This window comes from Pelodiscus sinensis, chromosome 20 (genome assembly GCF_049634645.1).
Source record: "Pelodiscus sinensis isolate JC-2024 chromosome 20, ASM4963464v1, whole genome shotgun sequence".
NCBI classification, from domain to species: Eukaryota; Metazoa; Chordata; order Testudines; family Trionychidae; genus Pelodiscus; species Pelodiscus sinensis.
In genome coordinates, this window is record NC_134730.1 from 13,168,332 (window position 1) to 13,188,544 (window position 20,213).

The following is a 20,213-nucleotide window of genomic DNA, read 5'->3' on the forward strand; positions in this document are numbered from 1 at the left end:
TTCAATATTAAAATCTCTTTGTTTGGGTATATGCTCAATTTAGGCGTTGATAGCTGTAGCTGTGACCAGTCTGGTTGAATTAACATTGATGTGCCTGCCTTGAGGTGTGCTATTTTGAAATACAGTGGAACCTGCCAACTGACTATAATGAACCAGGTTCAGCTAAACTAGTCCCTGATGTGCTACATTTTCACACTTTCATAACAGAGCATTAAAAACAGGAGCTTGAGGCATTTCTTAAAACTTAACCCTCACCCACATTCTTGTTTTGCAAACAGGGAAATCAAGGCACAAAGAGGGTAAGTGGTTTGCCCAGGTGTTGCAGCAAATCATTGACGAAACTGGGAATAAAACCCCAAAGTCCTACCACCTCCTTGAGTTTATTTTGGCCACCTGACATAAGAACGGTCATACTGGGTCAGACCAAAGATCCATCTAGCCCAGTATCTTGTCTGCCAACAGTGGCCAATGTCAGGTGCCTGCAGAGTGAATGAATAGAACAGGTAATAATCAAGTGATCTGATCCCTGTTGCCCATTCCCAGCTTCTGACAAACAGAGGCTAAGGACAGCATTCCTACCCGTCCTAGCTAATAGCCATTGATGGGAAACTCCTCCATGAATTTGTCTAGCTCCTTTCTGAACTCTGTTAAAGTCCTGGCCTTCACAACATCCCCTGGCAAGGAATCCCACAGGTTGACTGAATTGTGTGAATATCTGTGTTGTGAAATTATTCCAGTTGCATTATGTATTTTCTGGAATAGGTTAAGAAAAGTTTCCTGGAGCTGTGCATCTTTAAATGACTTGGGTTTTATTCCAGCTCTGCCATGGCCTCATTGTGGGACCGCAAGCAATTCATACAGCCTCTTTAGGATTCAGTTCCCCCTTTCTGTAAGGTGGGGTGCTACCTTCTTTTGTGAAGTGCTAGGAGATGTATGGATGAACAGAGCTATATAAATTCTGCATATTTATTGCTATTTTAAAAATATGACTAATTGCCATGCAAATAGACATAGCTGGTGTGGTATCTTCTGGGCCTTTATCCTGTATCATACTGCTTGAACTTTTTACCACTGAGTCTGAGTCAATCCTTGATTGGTTATCACATAGCCCAATGCCACAAAAAACAAAGGACGGCAAAGCTCCTTTCCAGTATCACTCCCTTCCTCCTCCCCTAGCACTCTCAACAGAAGCTACCTCTCTGAAATACCATATTAGTTCATGCTCAGAACTCTTTCAAGCCATTTGACATTCTGTGTGTGCTCTTTTCACAGCTACACCTAGGAAGCACACGATAGGCAGCAAAAACAAATAGAAAGGACTTTTCAGTTCTAATCAATTGAATTAAAAGTCTTATAAACATCCCCCCTCCCCACCGCCTTTCTCCTTTGGTCTCTTGTTTTATGCTTTCTAAATTCCCCCATCCCCACTCTGCCAGCAGTCTCCTTTCTACTGATTACATTCTGTGTTAGGATTGAATGGCAAACTCCCAGGGTGAGAAAGGTGGGGTTAATAAGATAATTAAAGGTACAGATGCAGCCCAATGAACGTGTGGAGAATACAGGTTTAAGACATGGACTAGCACCAACGAAGCAGAAGCCAAATCTACCATTCCTGAAATTACAGATTCATGTCCAACTAGCCTCTCTGAGAAACATGCTCAAACTGTTAACATAATCCCCCTTCAAAAGAGATGATTAGCTCATGCATCACTAAGAGCTGAAACAAAGAGACAGACGAGGGATGGTGATAATTAAGGAACAGGTGTCCTCTGAAAATTAGAGAACACCAGAACGAACTGGTGAAACAGCACTTCAGCCCAATGCAAGGACAGACAAAGGGTCCCTAGGTCGCAAAGAGGCAGGGGTGGAAGTCTGTATCTGTCTCTGAGCACAACTGTAGCTTTGTTGCTTAAGTAGAGGATGCAGGGCCTAACTGAGGTGTCCATCTCTAGACACACTTGTAAGATGAAACTGGAGAAGAGGCAGGGAACTGAATTTTGTAATCGTTGTAGCTAAGAAGATAAAAAGTCCATTGGGGTTTCCCCTCTAACTTCTGCGTGATTATAAATTTGTCAGTTTCCAAACAATCTCGATCTATTAAACTCACCAGTAAACTTCAGAGAACAGCTTCAAACTCTGCAGGGCTCTACTCCTCAGCTTATTAGGAGTGAGATGAACACAAGTCATTGTGCCTGAAGGTATGGATTTCCCCTCACCTCTTTTATAACAAACTATGTTATTAATTAAAAAAATCCTGGTTTGAAGGCATTAGATGCAAGACGAGTTCAAGAGCAGTATAAATATTACCTTCTCTTCCCCATCCAACTCCCATCAATGAACCACACTGGACTTCCAAGGATCAATAAGAACAATAAAACGGCTTTACCTGAGATGAATTAGGTTGCACAGATTTGAGAGCAGACCCTGTTTATAGAGCAATCAGTGCTACATACTGAACTGCCTTTAAATGAGAAGTAGAGAGCAGTGGATGGCCTTATACAGAAAAAAAAAAACCCCAAAATAAAACTGTGCCAAGCTTAGTGAGATTTGGAACCAGACAGGTAATGGCCATCAGTTCCAAACCAGAAGCTCTTCCATTTAACCAGTAGAAGAGGACCAAAAGATCAGCATTAGTCCAGAGACTGAGCCCACCCTGACTAGCTCTGAATTGGAGAGCTAAAGACACAGACCAGCCGTTTCAAATACAAGGACCTGCAACCTCTTGGAAAGAGGTGTGTGTGTGTGCGCGCGCAGAGGCAATGACAAATATGAACATGTAGGCCAAGATTTTAAAAATGGGCGTTTATAAATAAGCACTCTGTCGTCCCCTCTCATCACAAAAAGATCTAGGTACCTAAATAAGTAGACAGTGGTATTTTTCTCACAGATGGGAAAAATCAGCAATGTTTTATTGGTAAGCCATATTTTCAGTCAATGGACTCTCCAGATGCCGGTCTTCATCACAAGCTGCCAAGTTCACACTGATACAGTTTTTCCTTCCCAAGAAGTTAACTATCCCATTACTGCCATTATCCCATTACCCTCTTCCTAAAGAAAAGGTGAGCCCATACTGCCATCCAGGACACAAACCATCTCCATCTGCCACTAACATTTTCTATGGTCAGCTCTTTCTCTAAAGGGAGCTGTTATACAAGCCCTGATGCATTACAAGTGACAGGCAACAAAGTCTAAGTCTGTACAGAAAAACTGCTTCTCATGGAATTCAAATGGCACTGGAAGTTGTTACACAACAAGGAACAGTTTCTGCATTTTCCAGTTCAATTCCCCTGCTTTCTATCTTAAAAATAGCTAAGGCCTTTATCATCTTTGATACTAAGTTTTGGCAAAATAACCAGAGGCAGAAGGAACAGACAAGTCTAACTGAAGTGGATTACTGTACACAGGTGAAAAGTCTCAGAAAGATAACCGTGTTAGTCTGTATCTGTAAAAACAACAGAGTCCTGTGGCACATTAGAGACTAACAGATTTATTAAAGCATATGCTTTCAGGAATAAAACCCACTTCCATCAGATGAACTGGAGAGGAGTTTACAGAGGCATGGGTATACATAAGAACAAAAGAAAAGGGGTACTTGTGTAAATGAGGCTAATCAAGTCAGGCTGGAAATGGCTCATTCATAGCAGTTGATGTAGCCATTCTTCTACAAAAGAATTTCAAAACCCAATTACAAAGGGAGACAGCTGACTTGGAGTTCATTTGTGAATTCAGTACGATCAAGATCAACTTTGGATTGAAGAAGACTCTTTAACTGGTTAACACTATACAAAGGCACAGAATCATAGAATACTAAGACTGGAAGGGACCTCGAAAGGTCATCAAGTACAGTCCCCTGCCTTCATGTCAGGACCCAGAACGGTCTAGACCATCCCTGATAGACATTTCTCTAACCTACTCTTAAATATCTCCAGAGATGGAGATTCTACAACCATCCTCGGCAATTTATTCCAGTGTTTAACCACCCTGACAGTTTGGAACTTTTTCCTAATGTCCAACCTAAACCTCCCATGCTGCAGTTTAAGCCCACTGCTTCTTGTTTTATCCTCAGAGGCCGAAAGAACAAGTTTTCTCCCTCCTCCTTGTGATACCCTTTTAGATACCTGAAAACCACTATCATGTCCTCTCTCAATCTTCTCTTTTCCAAACTAAACAAGCCCAATTCTTACACTCTTCCTTCACAGGTCATGTTCTCTAGACCTTTAAACATTCTTGTTGCTCTTCTCTGAACCTACTCCAATTTCTCCACATCTTTCTTGAAATGTGCTGCCCAGAACTGGACACAATACTCCAACTGAGGCCTAATCAGCGCAGAGTAGAGTGGAAGAATGACTTCTCGTGTCTTGCTCACAACACTCCTGTTAAAGCATGCTAGAATCATGTTGGCTTTTTTTGCAACAGTGTCACAATGCTGACTCATATTTAGCTTGTAGTCCACTATAACCCCTAGATCCCTTTCTGCTGTACTCCTTCCTAGACAGTCGCTTCCCATTCTATATGTGCGAAACTGATTGTTCCTTCCTAAGTGGAGCACTTTGCATTTGTCCTTTAAACTTCATCCTGTTTACCTCAGACCAGTTCTCCAGTTTGTCCAGATCATTTTGAATTATGACCCTATCCTCCAAAGAAGTTGCAACACCTCTAAGTTTGGTATTATCTGCAAACTTAATAAGCGTACTCTCTATGCCGATATCTACATAGTTGAAGATATTGAACAGAACCAGTCCCAAAACAGACCTCTGCGGAACCCCACTTGTTACTCTTTTCCAGCAGGATTGTAAACTGTTAACTACTCTGGGAACGGTTATCCAGGTAGTTATGCACCCACCTTATAGCAGCCCCATCTAAGTTGCATTTGCCTAGTTTATTGATAAGAATATCATGCGAGACCATATCAAATGCCTTACTAAAGTCTAGGTATACCACGTTCACCGCTTCTCCATTATCCACAAGACTTGTTATCCTATCAAAGAAAGCTATCAGATTGGCTTGACATGATTTGTTCTTTACAAATCCATGCTGGCTGTTCCCTATCACCTTATTATCTTCCAAGTGTTTGGAGATGATTTCCTTAATTACTTGCTCCATTATTTTTCCAGGCACAGAAGTTAAACTGAGTGGTCTGTAGTTTCCTGGGTTGTTTTTATTTCCCTTTTTATAGATGGGCACTATATTTGCCCTTTTCCAATCTTCTGGAATCTCTCCTGTCTTCCATGATTTTCCAAAGAGGCTAGCTAAAGGCTCAGATACCTCTATCAGCTCCTTGAGTATTCTAGGATGCATTTCATCAGGCCCTGGTGACTTGCAGACATCTAATTTTTCTAAGTTATTTTTAACTTGTTCTTTTTTTTAATTTTATCTTCTAAACCTACTCCCTTCTCACTAGCATTCACTATGTCAGGCATTCCTTCATCAAACTTCCTGGTGAAAACCAAAACAAAGAAGTCATTAAGCATCTCTGCCATTTCCAAGTTTCCTGTTACTGTTTCCCTGTTGTCACTGAGCAATGGGCCTACCCTGTCCCTGGTCTTCCTCTTGCTTCTAATATATTTAAAGAATATCGTCTTGTTTCCCTTTATGCCTGTAGCTCCTTTGAGCTCGTTTTGTGCCTTTGCCTTTCTAATCTTGCTCCTGCATTCCTGTATGGTTTGCCTATATTCATCCTGTGTCATTTGTCCTAGTTTCCATTTTTTATACGACTCCTTTTTTATTTTTAGATCATGCAAGATCTCCTGGTTGATCCAAGGTGGTTTTTTGCCATATTTTCTATCTTTCCTTCACGGCAATTTATAGGCAATTTCCTTTCTCTTGATATCCACATTTCTATATTAACTGCTGTGAATGGGCCACTTCCATTAGATTAGACTCCTCGTTGTAGGCCAAATATGTGTAGGCCTGTCAAGGCAGTCCCCCATTTTGGCACATTGAGAGTAGAAGATGGGAGCCTACAAGATACTTTAAAAAAATACTTTGTCTCTAAAGGCTTTTGCTTAAAACTCCCCAAGGCCACAGATAACCTGACCTTGGGTGGTATGCTGCCACCACCCACATGCAAAAGCCCCTTTCAGAAACCAGGAAGATGCTTTTGGGAATGTCTTCCTCTAGGGTGCCCCGAGCTCTTTAACCCTTCCTCAGGAAAGAGCTTGAAAAACTAATTTCTTAATTTCTCTCCTTAAGTTTCAGGTACATGCACATAGAACCTGCTGCCTTTTAAGACACAGGATTCAGATCATAGTCTTAAAAAGGTGAATGTATTAACAAAACAAAGATATATTTGGTAAAGCACCCTTGATTGCTAGGTGTTACAGTGCAACTGAAAAGAGACAGGTTAAAAGCACACAGAATTGCTTCCCTGGGATTCAGTTTAAAAGTTACAGTGTATGGGAGAAGTACATAAATCAGCACAGAGGAGCTAAACCAATCCCAAAATTAAAGAAAATAACCTGACTGTATCTAACTAAATATTCCCTGATCACTTACATATCTGTTGTTTCAAGGTCCAGTCCTTTTCTTAGGTATGCATCTCATTGGAAAAATCTATGCCTTGACCCTGGTTAACTCATCTCTCCCAGCTCTTGCTCTACTCACACAAGAGACTGAAGCAGGCAGAACCTGTTTCAATTCAAATCACACACTATCTTCCCATTGGCTCTCCTGGCTTCCTGCCCACACTTCCCGGAGATTCTCAGGGACTCACTGTCTTTGGGTTTAATCTCTTACAGGCAATTTACTTAACTGAATGTCTGGGATGTCTAGAAAAGGGTAGTACCCCTCTTATCCATCACAAGGTCTGTTACAGGAAGTCATGCACATGGAAAAGAAAGTCTCTTTTCCTTGCACACGTCTGTTTTGAAGCCAGCATGATCTAGTACATAACTAGATGGTAATATATTTGTGGCTTTTACTGAAGATTATGTTTCCAGTCAAAGAAAATTAGAAGCTTGCCAGCACAGAAGAGAAGACAACAGCATGTCTCTCTGAATTATGCTCTACCCAGCCGTCTGGTGTGAGCTGTGTGCCGAAGGCCAGCAAAACTCAATAGAAGGGCAGTTTGTGAAACTCTAGGAAACCCCCACCTCCTCCATTTTTTCCCCCTTGCCTATTACACTGCCAAAATGTTGGGGTTACACAAAACAAACAATCAGAAAGCCATCTGTCAGTGGGATTCCTGCTTCTGCCAGCTCTTAATACTTCAAAAAGAAAGACAGGCCTGTTGACTTGGAGTCTTCTTGCTGCAAAGACCAAGGTGGGATTTGCCATTATCACTAGAAACACACACACATTTACAAAGAATTAGCCTGTGTATTGAAATTTGCATGCCAAGTGAGAAGGAGACAAGCTATTTAATATAAGGTTATGCAGATCTGCACCTTCTTGTGACCTTTCTTTGTAAACACTAATGTGGTTATATAAACTGGGTGGCAATAGTGGCTCATTCAATACCCACTTGTAATGACCAGCTGGGATGCATCAAGAGAATATTTTCACGTCTTAGACATATTGATCAGTAACTGAATCAGTATCAGTATCAAAGGCTAATGTTGGCCAAACAGACTCTTTATTGGATCTGGAGGGCGCGTACATCATCATTGCTTAAGTCCTCAGTACTCAGAATAAGCAGACCACATTTTATTGAATATGTTTGGCTGTTCTCTCACAGCTTTTTAGAAAGCAAGAGATCTCAGGAACTAGAACTAGCACGCAGACTCCACAAGTAAATGTGTATGTGCTGAGAGTGTAAATGCACGTGTGCCTAGGGACATGGCTGAAAACAAGTTTCATTCACAACTACCATTAGAACTTGCTTAGTTGCTTTCAAAACCTAATCTGCAGAAAAAGCATTCGCAATGTTTAGTATTTACTGAGAATGAAACTAAACTGAGGTTCTGTCTACACTTAACGGTTTTGTTGCAGGGCTTTAAATTGAAAGCATGGCCATGACATGAGCGCTGGGAAAGCACTCCCAGCACTCTTTGCAAACCACCTCACCTCCACAAGGGGAGTAGCTAACAGCACTGGGAGCACTGTGGCCTGCCTCCCAGTAGTGCTTTACTTGCGCTCTAACTTGCTGTGTTGGGGGGGGGGGGGGGGGGGGGAGTGTTTTTTCACACCTCTGAGCCAGCAAGTTACAACACTGTAAAGTGCCAGTGTAGACTTGGCCAGAGTGACTATGGTATCTTTTTGAGGGGTACTCCAGAGTCTCTAATATCCCCAAATTCTGAGGAATGCTTACTTACTATGAAAACTAACCCCGCGATTTCAGCTAAAACTAGATCCCAAGCAACAGCCAATTCCAAATCAAATCTTTCCTCTTAGGCTCGTGGTTCTGACTGATGGCAGGAGTTCAGACATCTCACGTGCATGGTAATCTCCACACAGCATTTCAGACACTGGTGACTGCACACAAGTCCTGAGGATCCATTTTCTTCACTGTGACAGGGCGCCTGCCCTGCACTGGCCCTTTAAGACCAGGACTCAGGCCCTGAGCCGGGGCTAGAAACATAGAGCCCAGCTGGCAACTATCTAGGGCAGCACAATTGGCTTGTAGAAGCCAGCTGAAACCATGAGGGCGAGTGTGAGCCCAGCTGGCAGGTGTACATAGAGAAGCACAGTTTGCTTAGAGGGGAAGCCAGTGGAGGGCTGACTGCAGAGGAAGCAGGAGCTCCTTGGAGGGAGACAAGCTGGGGATAGCCAGCAAAGGCTGGAAGCGGGCCAGCCAAGACTCCCCTTGGCTAGGAGCTGGAGACAAAGCCTCTAGTTTGCGGGCCTATCTTGAGGCCGACTAGGTAAGCCGAGCCATTGCAACAGATGCCAATGACGAGCAACCCATACAGACTGTAACTTGCCCTGAGAGGGGCTATATGAGGACAGTCAGGGGGCACTGAGGCACAGTGGGGGGCTTGCACCCCTGACATTCACACTGAAAAGAGTGAGGGGGTACATATTTACTCTAAAAATGGAGAAATCTGATATTTACAAGCATAAGGACTGGAGATTTAGATCAACTGGATCACTTTTTGATAAACTGCATTCCTTCAGTTGAGGCAAGGCTATGGGTGTGGAACATTCCCACAGCAGCGCAGATGTTAGACACAAGTCTACCTGAGCTGACACGTCTGAGAGAAAAGTTAAGATTAGTCATTTAGAAGCAGAAGCAAAGATTCTCCTTGAACAGAGCAAAAAAGCAGTCACTTCATAGCAGGTGTCAGTAATTCTAATGCCAGCTTTGCCTGTGAAAGATGTCACTGAGCTCATCAAGCTACCTCTTAGATGAATGCTGAAAGCGATGGAGACAAATGCGCCATGGCTAACGACAGACAACTGGCCTACAGAAATATCTGATCAGCTCTGTGGCATCTGGCCTACTCCGAAGCCAGGGAGACAGGACACAGGACGGTATAAGAACCCCTGATCTGGCCCATGCCTGCATCAGGGTCTCCCCAACAGATGACATTTAGAGAATAATGGGGGGAAAGGAACTTGAGATTTAACACTGATGACACGGGCAAAAAAAAAAATCACAAATTTCTGTCTGTCAATGTTAAATCTCATCTCCTGGTTCGAGGCTTGATCCAAAGACTAAGTCTACAGGAGGAGTCTTTTCACTGCTTTCAGGATGCTTTCAAATCAGGCCTTCCGTGAGTGTAAGGACAATTGTGGAGCCAGTCAAAATGGTTCAAACCATGCTGCCACCTGAAAGACCTTACCAAGTTTTAGGCTCCCCACAATGTATTGTTTATGTCCATTGTCAAATTGAGACTAAAACAGTTGAAAGAGGGTTTAGCCACTTAAAATGTTCCCATTAGTGACAAACCCATTTGCTGCCTATGTAACGAACACAGCTCTAGTACTTTAACTGTGGCACCCACTACCCTATCCCCCACACACCAGAAGCTTCAGCCAGTCACACCGTGGGCTGCTACACTTTTAAGGACCAATTTGTCACAGATTTCAAGTACAGAAGCTTTGTGGGGCCTCCTTGCAGTGTCCCTCTCTCAGACTTCCTTCCACGCCTCCTCTGTCCCCCCTCCCCCCCATGACAGTGGACACACTCATCTCTCCTGCTTGATTGCAGCTCTCCAGCTAAAGAGCCAGATGGCATGTTACTTAGGGCTGCATTCCAAGCTTCATCCTTCACCCTCTATGGTAAGATATAAAGTCTATGAGGAAGGAGACAGATTGTTCGTACAAGGTTCCCTCCAGACCCTTTATAAAAGCTTATATATGACAGATGAAGATACAAAGCTCCCAGCAATTGACGGGCGGATCGTGGCTGCTGCTGTGCTGATAGGCCAGAAGTTATCAGCAGGCAGGTAATTATTAATTGTTATTTAAATTTGTTAAAATGATAACCCAGCCACAGAAATGGGATTTCTCAAAGAAGCTGACAGGAGTTTTAGCCTCTGCTTCCCCCCATCCTCTGGTAGTAACAAAGTTCCATGGAATAAAGCTGCTTCCATTAGACACTGAGTAATACTTATGGATAACGTGAACTGGCCTCATTTCTCCTCCCCAGAGTAAAAAAGAGCTACTTTGTCACAGACATCTGCCACCAAAGCATTGCTGGTAATTAACAGGCAGCTCTCAGGATACATCATGGGGTTTACAGTCATAATTCATAGGGAACACATTGCCTGTACAAAGAGCAATCTTTGCAGCTGGCACTCTCCTTAGATATGCAGGGTCTACACAGCATGGTTGGGGTAGACCAGGGGTGGGCAAGATTTTGGTAAGTGGTCAAGGGCCGCACTTTTCTGTAGAGGGGGTGCGGGATCTACGTTGGAGGTTGGGTGCAGAAGGGCACACGGGGTAAGGGACTGGGGTGAAGGAGACGATGTGGGGTCTGAAAGGGTGTTTGGGTAGAAGAGGGGGTTGTGAGCTGGGTCAGAGGGCTGGGGTGTAGGGTCAGGGAGGGAGTGTGGGTGCAGAAGAGGGTTCTGGCCTGGGGGAGGGGGTGTAAGAGGGGGTACAGGGTCAGGGAGGGAGTGGTCACCTGGGGCAGGGGGTTTGGATGGTGATCTGGGGGAGGGAGTTGGGGAGCCAGAGGCAGGCACTGGCTAGGAAGAGTTTACCTAAGTGTCTCCTGGTCAGCAGGCTGCCGCATCTCCAAGACAGGCTGGACTCCCCACCTGTTACAGCCCCAGCCCACTTGAAAATATGGCTTGCATGGCCCCAGTCTCCCAGGTCAATCTCTCAGCTCCAATTGGCTGGCTGTTTCCAGCCAATAGGAGCTGAGTGCTTGGCTGAGGTCAGTTCTTATTGGCCAGTTGTTTCTAGCCAATAAGAGCTGAGGATTGGGCTGGAGGTGCGGAGATCGCACAGAAGAAAAGAGCAGCAGGGATTGGGTTTTAAACTGGATCAGAGCCATGGGCTGTATTTTGCTCAGCCCTGGGTTAGACTCTTAGCCATTAGAGGCTGGATATTTTTCTAGAGCCAGAACTTCACCAGGTGAAAGATGGAATAGCTGCATGGAAGCAAGGGGAACTATGTCTGTAATGCCAGCTGAGGCGGTAACCCCTTGAGGAATACATTGAGTGGTGGCATTACTGCTTGACAGCTATTTGGTGGCCACCATTAAATGCATCTGCTTGTTTAAATCCATTTCCAAGTGGCCAAGTGCCCAGCCCACAAAAACCACGGATCTTGAACTTGAGGTCAGAGAGACTAAGGAGCGAATGGCCCAGAAAGAATGAACTTCCCTGTGGTTCCTAGCTTTGCCTCCCCTCCCCGTCACCTTCAAGTCTACATTTTACTGCATGGGCAGTGTGGTGAAGCTTTCATGGTGCTATCCTGGCTGTACCTCTGATGTGGATAGCACAGTTCATGAATGCTAAGGTTTTTTTCCCCCCTCCCACTCCAAGGAAAAAAAAAAACCAAACCAACCACTCCGCTCCCTCCCTTCCTAAATTAATCTGAACATGGCAAAGTGTTTTCAAAAAGTCATCCTAAGCAAAGATTGCAGTCCCTGGCGCACACACCCAGGATTGGAGCCAGCAGCAAGCTTGCATTCTCTGGGGGTAAATATGCTTCCATAGTCATTTTTCATGAGCTAGAGAAAGATGGAGACCCGCAATCTCCTGAGGTGACCGCCATCTAATTCCTCATCGATGGGGTATTTATGGTACAAGCATCTGCAGTGTCTTGTTATTTTTGTGCCTCCTTGACCCCAGACCTTCTCTACTCTGCATCTTCTAATTGCATCGGAATAGAGTGAGACGGGAGAGTAAAAAAGCGGATGTCAGAATCGTGATACATGGCAGCCCCCCCACAATGAAGTTGCAGAGCTGGGTCCAGCTGCAAACTCCACAGACTGAACTAAAAAATGGATACAAAATAGAACAGGACTCTTACTGACACTGAGTAACCTTGAAGATTTTTGCAACATTAGTGAGCTGTAGAATATACAGATTAATGAGCTTCATCTAATAAAGTGCAAGAGAATATTCATTACTATCCCCCCAACAGACACGTCTAACATCTATGCATATAGCAGTGTTGGCAGCTAACACAATATTTATATTAAACACAAAACTCCGTCAGTTTAGATAATGTTAAGGTGGGGAGAAAGACTGGCTGTGTGGCATACAGGCATGGCAGATCCATAAGCATGCCTCTTCATGAGCTTCCAGGGTTAGGATGTCCCTGGGATGTGAGATCCCTGGGGACCTGCCATCAATAATTCCCCACCCCACCCCCTTCTGTGCTTCATCACTGAGCTGTACTCTTTGCTTCCTACTTTCCTTCTGGCCTCTGAAATGAAGCCCTTCAGGCAATAAGGGAGTCTCATCCCAACTCACTGTTTGGTAGGTCATAGGGCAGTTGCCTGGAGGCACTCTAAGGGTGCTCCATGCATCATAATTACAACTACTGCTTTTGTGTGGCAGTTAAGTAAAGCAGCAGTGCTAGGAGTCACCTGTGGAATTTGCTCATTCTGAGCCTTCCTCCTCCCCTACCTTGTCTAGTGCATACTAAATGGATGATCACTTCAGAGATAATTTCTGCCAAGAGAGGGGACACAAATCACAATTCACTACAAGCCAAATCTGGACAGTCTTGGGTCTTCTGTATTTATGGTAGTTTTGTCATCAGTAGCAGCTAGTCTGGTCACAGCTTTGGTCAAAATATCACCAAATATTTCAAGCAAACAAAAGCAGCAGTTCACAGGATCATAGAATTTTGGGGCTGGAAGAGACCAGCTAGCCCAGTCGCAGCATTGAGGCAGGGAGGCTGCTCAGAAATCAAATTTTTTCAGAGCATCTCCCTCAAGGGGGTTACCAAGGGGCTGAATAGACAGGTGTTACCCATCTCAAAGCCATGGCCCTGGTCTGCTATCATGGCAAGGCTCACAGAGCAACACTTCCTTGCAATTTTATGGTAAGATTGCCCTAAGGCCGATTACCCTTTCCAGCAATTTTCTAGGGAAAGAAGAAAATTTCCAGGTCACTGTATTACATAATGGTTTGGCTAGCTACATACAAGCATTTCCAATCAGATTACGATTTTGCTTTGTTATTTCTATTTTTAAAATCAGTGGGAAAATATGCTGTTTAGGAAGGCTTGTGCCAACCCACCCAGTAGACAGCTTAGCCAACCTACCAAGTCTCTTCTAGCTTCAGTTTCTATGATGCTGTCACTACAACAATATGAAACTAAACCCTTAATGTAGCAAGAACATTTACAACTTACATTCCATAAAACATTTCAATGAGCAACAGATCAGCGGGGACTCTTGCAAATGGATTGGCTGGGAAAAGCCTTAAAGGCCCTTTTGAAACATTTCTGATGTATGTAGTAAATTGGCAATTGCAACTAGAAATCAGTTCTGACAACCGCCCTGTTCAAAAAAAGACAGGCCTCAAACACAAAGAGGGAAGGGTATCCCATTTGGGGGGTCTCACTGTCTGAATGAACCCTGTGCCAACATAGGGCTTTATTTAGAGAAAGACCTGTTTTCCTTTTGGCTTGTTGCAAGGACGCACTTACTATGCACATCTACACTGAACACAGAAGTGTGACTGCAGTTTGGATAGGTATACCTGCACTAGCTTTAATTATTTATATTACCATAGCTCCTAAGACCTAGACATGCACTTGGGCCCTATTGTGCTAGACACTATACAAATGCCAATATGAAGATTGCATTGTCAGTAGCAGTATAGAAAGACACAGGGGAGAATCACAGAGTTTAAAGAGTTCAGAGAAGTGCTTGGAGAGGAAGAAAGGTGACCCCCCCCCCCACGCCCATTTTTTGTTTTATGGGGATCAAAAGTATTCACCTTCATCTGAAAGATCTACCTCTCCTTGGGCAAGCCACTGGACATGGAGCAGTGGCACCTGGCAAATCCTAGATTCCCAACAGAGACTCCAAACTATCCTCAAGTAGGACAGTTAGAGCTGCCAAAGCAAGAGAAGAGCAGCAACACTGTGGTTCAAGTTTGTCTAAAACCTAATGATATCCCCACTAGTCATATCTGCCTAATCCAGATAGGAAGTGGTTTGGCTGTCTTTGGTCAGTAACTGGAGGGTATGTGCCTCCCCCACACTGCCCTTGCTGATTGGCAGGAGGTGGCCAGGGGACTCATTATTAAGGCCCTTTGTTAGGCGCGCTCCAGAAAACCTCAGTGCCAGGATGAGTGACAGTGTAATCCAGGCTTCATTTAAAAAGAAAAAACACTTCTCATTGTGAAGCGAACAGACAGCTCTGTGAAAAAAAACCACATTCCGGTCCCCGGCACTATCGATTTCACTGTAAAAAGAGACAAGCTAATCCTTTAAAGCCAGTTGCTTCAATCCACGTCCTTACAGTTTCTTGGAGTTCTTCCACTGTGTACCAAAGGATCAGTCTCTTTCTCCGAGCACTGACATTAGGGTACATTTGCCTTCCATCTGATATTCCTCTTGTCCTAAGGGAAGGGAGGCTGCAAAGGAAGCTAACAAATCAAATACCAAAAGCTGAACTTTAGCGCAAAAGATACTGACATGACAAGTCTACACATTGCATGTGAAACCCTGTGCACAACTCTGCCACTGCATGAGCCAAATCAATTATAAAACCTCATTCACAGAGGCTAGTCATTAACTAAAGTTACCTTTTTCTGGGTCTGGAAAACGTTGAGGGGAAAAAAGTCTTTGAAACTGCCAGGTTATCTGTCAAGGACACATGACAAGCAAGCAACAGACCACAACAAAGACTGAACTTAATGACAAGATGGAGAGAAGAATGGCCAAGAAATGTGAGTTGATTTCCACATTATTAGCTCCAGAAAAAATAATGAAGAACTACTTTCATCTCCCACATTTAGTGGAATTTGCCTCCCTGCCTCCCAGTTTTTGAAGCACCTTCAGGGTAAACTGACTTTGCTCTTTAAATATGTGATGAAATGGAGACAGGAAAGAGACCCAGAAATCAGCCCCTCGGACAGGTTTTAGTCAAACTGTGCTGTATAATCGAAGCATCTGTTGCTAACGTTAGGGTTAGGCTGATCAGTTACACAAGGTGGACTTCAATTCTTCTGCTTCTCACAGAAGGGTTATTACATAGCACGGCTCTATAGTTTTCTAGTCTCAGAGGGGTCACCATGTTAGTCTGTATCTGCAAAAACAACAATGAGTCTGTTAGTCCTGTGGAACCTTAGAGACTCCTCATTTTTGCAGATACAGACTAACATGGTGACCCCTCTGAGACTAGAAAACTATACATACACTGCAGTATTCCAGAAGAAAAAAGTCTCGAAGGTGCCACAGGACTCCTCATTGTTTTCTAGGTGATTTTTGTAAGCATGTTGGTTTCACATCAGCAAAATAAACTTCCCCTTGCCTCCAGCTTTCCTCATGATCCCCCTCTGCAGGCTTAACGTTAGCACACTTAGCAGCAGATTCAGAGGCTACGTCTACACTGCACGGCTATCTCGAAATAAGCTATTCCGGAATAGTTATTCTGAAATAGCTTATTTCAAAGTAGCACGTCTACACTGCAGAGAAGCCTCAAAATTAGTCTGAGGCAGGCTTCCCTAATGTAGACGTGGAAATAGCAGAAGTGGAGCATCTACACATGCCTTATTTCGAAATAGCTATATTGGAATAAGCGTTATTCTTCACAGAATGAGGGTTACAGAAGCCAAAATAAGCAGTCTGTTATTTCAAAATTATTTCAAAATAATGGATTTGTTGTGTAGAAGTTTGCATCGTTATTTTGGAATAATGGTTGTTATTCCAAAATAACTTTGCTGTGTAGACACAGCCATAATGCCTTCACAGCAGTGCTGCTTTCCAATTGATAACTTTCAAAGTCATCCTCCCCGGACACCTGTTTCCCACTTGCTGGTTCTGAAAATCGCTTAGGCCATGCTTAGCAGGGAGACCATCAAGAGTAGATACCTAAAAGACAGCAGCTATGATCTACTGGTTGCTGGACGTGATTTTTGCAGAGCACAGCTGTGGCTATGGAAGGTGGCAGAACATAGGGAAAGGGTCCTCAGCTGCAGAAGGGAACACTCAGAGCAAGGACAGATGTCTCCTCAAAGATGCATTCAGTTCAAAGACCCATGTCTCAACTCAAGGACTGTTCCCAGCACCAACAGGCTTATGGAAAAGAGTTAGCTCAGCTGCTCATGCTGGGACAGCATTGCCAATAACCATTTATATAAGGCGAGTAAGAGCTGTACATGGGACACCTCCAACAAGGTTGGACTCCCATGCTCCTTTCTCCCTCTAGAAAACTTCACTTTTTTTGCCTGTCCTGAATGTGTGTTGAATTGTGTGCGCTACCGAACAGCTGACACTTTCTGTTGCACAACTGGCTGCACTTCAGCTCCATCGCGTGGTGAAGTGATCCTTTATATAGAGCTTGTATAAGGCAATCTGAGATCCTTTCAGCTCAAAAGGGTTTGTGTTAAGTGTACATTTCTTGAGAGCCAGCTGGGGCTGCAGCTCTGAAAACCTCTCCAGAAAGGCTTCATCCATCCAGGTTGCATTCAGCATAGGGATCATTTGGGTTAAATGATGGCAAATGTCAGATGTCAACTATCCAGACATTTGTTGGGAAACTAACACAGCGAGGCACAGGCTATCCAATAAGTTTCTGGACTGCATTGGAGACAACTTTCTGTTTCAGAAGGTTGAAAAAGCTACCAGAGGAGAAGCTGTTCTGGATTTGGTTTTAACAAATAGGGAGGAACTAGTTGAGAACTTGAAAGTGGAAGACAGTATAGGGGACAGTGATCACGAAATAATAGAGTTCATGATCTTAAGGAAAGGTAGAAGGGAGACCAGCACAATTGAGGTAATGGATTTCAGGAAGGCAGATTTTGATAAGCTCAGAGAACTTGTAGGTAAGGTCCCATGGGAAGCAAGACTGAAGGGAAAAACAACTGAGGAGAGTTGGAAGTATTTCAAAGGGACATTGTTAAGGGCCCAAAAGCAAACAATTCTGCTGTGTAGGAAAGATAGAAAATATGGCAAAAGACCAGCTTGGCTTAACAAGGAGATCTTGCACGATCTCAAAATAAAAAAGGAGTCATATAAAAAATGGAAACTAGGACAACTAACAAAGGATGAATATAGGCAAGCAACACGGGAATGCAGGGGCAAGATTAGAAAGGCAAAGGCACAAAATGAGATCAAACTAGCTACAGGCATAAAGGGAAACAAGAAGACTTTTTATAAATACATTAAAAGCAAGAGGAAGACCAAGGACAGGGTAGGCCCACTGCTTAGTGAGGAGGGAGAAGCAGTAACAGGAAACTTGGAAATGGCGGAGATGCTCAATGACTTCTTTGTTTCGGTCTTCACCGAGAAGTCTGGAGGTGTGCCTAACGTAGTGAATACAAGTAGAGTGAGGGTAGGTTTAGAAGATAGGATACACAAAGAACAAGTTAAAAGTCACTTAGGAAAGTTAGATGTCAGCAAGTCACCAGGTCCTGATGAAATGCATCCCAGGATACTCAAGGAGCTGATAGAGGAGGTATCTGAGCCTTTAGCTATGATCTTTGAAAAATCATGGCAGACAGGGGAGATTCCAGAAGACTGGAAAAGGGCAAATATTGTGCCCATCTATAAAAAGGGGAATAAGAACAACCCAGGAAACTATAGACCGGTCAGTTTAACGTCTGTCCCAGGGAAGATAATGGAGCAGGTAATGAAGGAAATCCTATGCAAATACTTGGAAGGTAATAAAGTGAACAATAAAGGTAACAAACCAGCATGGGTTTGTGAAGAACAAGTCATGCCAAACTAATCTGATAGCTTTCTTTGATAAGATAACGAGCCTTGTGGATAAGGGAGAAGCGGTGGATGTCATATACCTAGACTTTAGTAAGGCATTTGATACGGTTTCGCATGATATTCTTATTGATAAACTAGGCAAATATAACTTAGATAGGGCCACGATAAGGTGGGTGCATAATTGGCTGGATAACCGTAGTCAGAGAGTTGTTGTTAACGGTTCTAAATCCTGCTGGAAAGGGATAACAAGTGGAGTTCCTCAAGTGTCTGTTTTGGGACCCGTACTGTTCAATATCTTCATCAATGATGTAGATATTGGGATAGAGAGTACGCTTATTAAGTTTGCGGATGATACCAAACTGGGTGGGGTTGCGACTTCTTTGGAGGATAGGGACATAATTCAAAATGACCTTAGCAAGTTAGAGAAATGGTCAGAGGTAAACAGGATGAGGTTTAATAAAGAGAAATGCAAAGTGCTCCACTTAGGAAGGAACAATCAGTTCCATACATACAAGATGGGAAGCGACTGTCTAGGAAGGAGCATGGCGGAAAGGGATCTAGGGGTCATAGTGGACCACAAGTTGAATATGAGTCAACAGTGTGATGCTGTTGCAAAAAAAGCAAATATGATTCTAGGTTGTATCAACAGGTGTGTTGTAAGCAAAACTCGTGAAGTCATTCTGCCTCTCTACTCTGCACTAGTTAGGCCTCAGCTGGAGTACTGTGTCCAGTTCTGGGCGCCACATTTCAAGAAAGATGTGGAGAAATTGGAAAGGGTACAGAGAAGAGCGACAAGAATGATTAAAGGTCTAGAGAACATGACCTATGAAGCCAGGCTTCATGAACTGGGCTTGTTTAGTTTGGAAAAAAGAAGATTAAGGGGGGACATGATAGCGGTTTTCAAATATCTAAAAGGGTGTCACAAGGAGGAAGGAGAAAATTTGTTCCTCTTGGTTTCTGAGGACAGGACAAGGAGTAATGGGCTTAAAGTGCAGCAGGGGAGGTTTAGATTGGACATTAGGAAAAAATTCCTAACTGTCAGGGTGGTCAAATATTGGAATAAATTGCCAAGGGAGGTGGTGGAATCTCCCTCTCTGGAGATATTTAAGAACAGGTTAGATAGACATCTGTCAGGGATGGTGTAGGTGGAGCTCGGTCCTGCCTTGAGGGCGGGGGGCTGGACTCGATGACTCCTCAAGGTCCCTTCCAGTCCTATGAATCTATGATTCTATGATTCTATGAAAGGCCACCCCAACTAGCATTAACATGTGAGGAAGCCAGGCTGAGGACTCAGGTGCTTGCATGTGGGACAGCTTTGGCTTAATGGGAGATGCCATTCACCAATACTCTAAAACCAGGAAGGCTACATATTTCTCTCCCTAGATATAATTTTTTTCCCCCTGTGGAACGACAGAGCGATGTCATCATGTCACTGTCGCCACAGCCCCAACTCCAAGCCCAGAACATGCTCCCCAACCTCTCGCCATGCTACCAGCTCCGCTGGCAGGCTTCCCTGCTGACCGGCCTCTTTGCCCACAGCCCTACTGGATGTGGCCCCTCCAAGCCCATATGCAGGGGGAGTGCGAAGGATGTGACTGCCCCTCCCTATGGCCCTCCAAGTAAGTGTGAGGCTGGGGCGGCGTGTTGCCCCAGCTCCCCTCCTCCATGCTTTGACTGGCCTGGGGAAGGCAGGAGCTGCACGTTGCCCCAGGTTCCCTCCCCTGTGCTCTGGCTGGGGGAGGCGGAAGCTGCAAGCTACCACACAGCCTCTCCCATCCCCGTTGCTCCAGGGGGGACTGGAAGCCATGAGCTACAGTGCAGCCTCATGAGCTGCACTGCCTCCCTCCCACCCCATCCCCAGTGCTCTGGAGAGGGAGGAAGCCATGTGATGTGCCCCCCGCAGAAGAGGCAAAAGCTCTGAGGCCCTCCCTGCACTCCAGCCACATCGCACATCCCCTAGGTTGTGCTACATCCCA

At 44.3% G+C, this 20,213-nt stretch overlaps 1 protein-coding gene across 4 annotated transcripts in view; it reads right to left on the minus strand.

The window, feature by feature from the left end:
- The window catches only part of SLC38A12 (solute carrier family 38 member 12), an 82,823-nt gene that overhangs the window by 31,662 nt on the left and 30,948 nt on the right, over window positions 1-20,213 (minus strand). The window lies entirely within an intron of this gene.